The 4,008-nt window shown below is 38.8% G+C and overlaps 1 non-coding gene across 1 annotated transcript; it reads right to left on the bottom strand.

Annotated features, from left to right (window-relative positions):
- Nucleotides 1-3,054: 3,054 nt before the first annotated feature.
- On the bottom strand, nt 3,055-3,161 carry LOC127076894 (small nucleolar RNA R71). The gene has a single exon (XR_007786910.1). It is a non-coding gene; the product is annotated as a small nucleolar RNA R71 (small nucleolar RNA).
- Nucleotides 3,162-4,008: the final 847 nt, after the last annotated feature.

Below are 4,008 nucleotides of genomic sequence, written 5' to 3'. Positions count from 1 at the left end.
AAAATTGCCAAACTTCCACCTCAAATTTATTCAAGTTCGAAGCTCCAAATGAAAAAGTGTTGAACATGGAAGTTGTTCCTCTTGATCTCACCTTTCCAAATACCTCAAATTCATTCATTTTGGACAAGGAATGCATAGGTCGCACATGGCATGAACATGGTGACATCACTTGGCAAAGATCAAACTTCAAATTCAAATGCACACTTATCTTGTAATCCAAGCTCAATTCAGACTATCCAACATTCATTTGTGGACTTATAGCAATGATTTTATGGGCCTATGCACGCCCATGCACCCATGCATCATCAATGACCAAATTTGGAAAGTGATTTCAAGTGTGCAAATGTCAATGATTTCAGCTATAAAAAGAGCCTCAATTGCTCAGAATTTCACACACATTCATGCCAGCTTTGATGCCCCATCTAAAACCCTCATTTTGAAAAGGATAAACCTGAGAAATTCTTTTGAATTTGAGGTTGAATTTCCACTGTTTTGAAATTCAAATCTCTAGGAATCCACAACCTTGTAAGCATCCAATCCTTCTTCTGCAAGCAAGTGGAGTGAGATCAAGCACAAGCAAGATCAAGATCAGTTGAATCCAGACCTCCATTGAAGGTATTTTACAGAAATTTTGAACTCTTTGATTCTCTCAAATTCTTGCTCAATTATATTGATTCTTTGGTTGTCTAAAGTCCTACCAATGTAGGCAAGAAGATGATAACACTAAAATTTACAGTATTTTCGACTCCGATTTCACATGCATTCTAGTTGTTTTATTATCATTTTGTTGTGTTATTGGTATGTTTTCCTTTGTTTTCAGGTTTTCACTTTAATCGGAGCCCCGATCGAGAAAAGGAGCGAAAAAGAGCCAAAAACCCTAAAAGTCAGCATTTTGTTCTTATGGCCTACCCAATGGCGGGCGCCACAGACCAAGCCATGACGTGTCCAAGCTCAACTACCCTCAACTCCCACGTTCTCCACTACATCCACTAAGGCGCCTCACTTTGGCCTTGTGGCGGGCGCCATGGCCTTGTGGCGGGCGCCACAAGAGGAAAACTGTTTCCCTCCATTTTCAAGTTGAAGGCATCCAAGTCATTTCCATCTTTTTACTTGCTTATAAATAGAAACTCGAATTCACTTTTACAATCATCCAAACTTAGAGTAAAGGCAAACTCAAAAGCAACTTTGTTTCACTTAGGCATATATTCAGTTTTATAAAGTGGTAATCGCTTCGCATTGGAGTGTTACCACAATTGTGTAATCGAGTCTATGATAGAGTCTGTAATCGAGTTTGAAGCACTTTGGAAGGAAGTTAATCCTGCCGCCATTTTCATTTCCGCATTGCAATTTATTCAACCCTCCGATTGGAGCAGGTTTTTATTACTTGTCTTTATCTTATTTATTTCCCACACTCGCTTTACTTTTATTTATTTCCCGCACTCGCTTTACTTTTATTTATTTCCTCGCACTCGCTTTACTTTTATTTATTTCCTCGCACTCGCTTTACTTTTATTTATTCCCTCGCACTCGCTTTACTTTTATTTATTTCCTCGCACTCGCTTTACTTTTATTTATTCCCTCGCACTCGCTTTACTTTTATTTATTTCCTCGCACTCGCTTTAAATTATTTACTTTCCGCACTCGCACTACTATTATTTACTTTCCGCACTCGCACTACTTTTATTTACATTTATGCACTTTTACTTTACCATGTCTAACTAAATTTATAAGGTTAGAATGTAAGGATCGTAATTGAACCAGTAATTCGTACAATTATTCGTAGAAACACTTAAGGGCTATTTTAACTTTCAAATTAAGTTTTCCCGCACTTCAATTCCGTTGGGTAAGATCGAAAGCCGTCCAACGTCCTTTTAAACTTAATTGTTTTTAACTATTTCAAAAACAGCGAAAGCGCTTTGTTTAGTTCATTAGGAGATTTTAACATAAAGAAGAAAAGAGATTTTAAAACTATTTTCGGACGCGTTTATAAGTTTAGAGTCTGGTTCGTGAGAACCTCTTTTGGTTAAGAAATCCAGGTTATAATACTTTTCAACTTAGTCAAGATACTATATTTCTTTAAAATAGGTTTACTACTCTAACGCAATGCGCGCCTTTTTATAAGTGACAATAAGAGGGTTTGATTAGGGAGTACAACTCGGTTCTGAATACGCGAAAGCGACAGTTCCTGTTAAATTAGTTCTTTTCAAAGTAGGAAACATTGCCCATAAGTAGCTCTACTAGCAAGTACTTGGATTATCAATTGATTACGTGAATTACATTCGACCCTATCTTTATTAATTAATCTTTATTTCAAACTTTACTTTTCAATTGCATACTACAAAAACACCTATTTTGATTGCCTTTGATAAACACCATAACAATAGATAACGATAGATTGACACTTGGTCTCTGTGGATTCGATAATCTTTTATATTACTCTGACGCGTTCGTATACTTGCGAAAAGCACGCTTCAAGTTTTTGGCGCCGTTGTCGGGGACCAATTTCGTCAAATTTCATTTTTCTGTTGTTATATCGTTTAGACTTAGGCTATTTCCCGCCGGTCAATGCGAAGAACTCGTAGCACCGGAAGTGTAAGCTTAGTATACCCTCTGGCGGAACCTGAATGTTACGCTCGCGCACGTTTATTCTTTCATAGAATTAAAAGAGCTATGGCCGAAGATCAAAACCAAAGACCTCTTAAAGATTTCGCTCAACCATCTAATGAAGAACCTAGTTCTAGTATAGTAAACCCAACCATCCCAGCTAATAATTTTGAACTTAAACCATCCCTGTTGCAACTAGTGCAACAGAGACAATTCGCGGGTCTCGCTACCGAGAACCCAAACCAACATTTAAAAATATTTCTTCAATTAGCAGACACTTTTAAAACCAATGGAGCTTCTCCTGAGGCAATACGTTTAAGATTATTTCCTTTTTCCCTCAGAGATAAAGCCCTATCATGGTTAGATTCCCTTCCACCCAATTCCATTACGACTTGGGATAATCTTAGAAGAGTTTTTCTTGCTAGATATGTTCCCCCGAGTAAAACCGTCGTTCTTCGAAACCATATAACTAGATTTACCCAAAACCAAGGAGAATCATTGTTCGAAGCTTGGGAGAGATATAAAGAGTTGTTACGAGCATGCCCACATCATGGTTTAGAAAATTGGTTAATCATTCAAACCTTCTATAATGGACTTCATTACAACACAAAGATGACCATCGACGCTGCCGCAGGCGGTGCTCTGATGAACAAACCTTATCCTGAAGCTAGTGCCCTCATCGAAGATATGGCTCAAAACCATCAATCATGGGGAGTCGAACGAGCGACAGTTGAGAAGAAGGAAGCCTAAGGAGGAGTGCATGAACTAAGCTCTATAGACATGATGCAAGCTAAAATGGACGCATTAGCCCTCAAAGTCGAGCATATGTGCATAAACCCGAATACTGTAGCCGCAGTTTCGTCGGATTGTGAGATATGTGGAACCAAAGGACACCAATCTGCAAAATGCAGTCTATTAAACGAAACCCACTATGAGCAAGTGAACTACACCCAAGGGAACCCATATTCGAATACCTATAACCCTGGATGGAGGAATCACCCGAACTTCTCCTATAAAAACAATAACCCTATCCAAAATAATGCACCTTCGAGACCTAGTTATCAAGCCCCTAGATCAAATCAACCTATGCAACCTGTACCACCAAAGCTGAGCCTTGAGAAAATTATGGAAAATTTTATCACCACTCAAACCCAACAAAACAAGGAGTTCATGAATCAAAACATTCATGTTAACGAATTGATTACTCGGTTAGGAACCAAGGTTGACCAAATAGTTACTCATACCAAGATGCTTGAAACCCAGATCTCTCAGGTAGCTTTAAACCAAGCCCCTCAGACCACACCTGGAGGACAATTCCCTGGACAACCTCAACAAAATCCGAGAGGAAAAGCCAATGTCATTACCCTACGAAGTCGGAACGCTTATGATGAGCCACCAAACCCT

The sequence above is a fragment of the Lathyrus oleraceus genome, chromosome 4, assembly GCF_024323335.1.
Source record: "Lathyrus oleraceus cultivar Zhongwan6 chromosome 4, CAAS_Psat_ZW6_1.0, whole genome shotgun sequence".
NCBI classification, from domain to species: Eukaryota; Viridiplantae; Streptophyta; class Magnoliopsida; order Fabales; family Fabaceae; genus Lathyrus; species Lathyrus oleraceus.
This window is presented reverse-complemented; position numbering and strand designations above follow the sequence as displayed.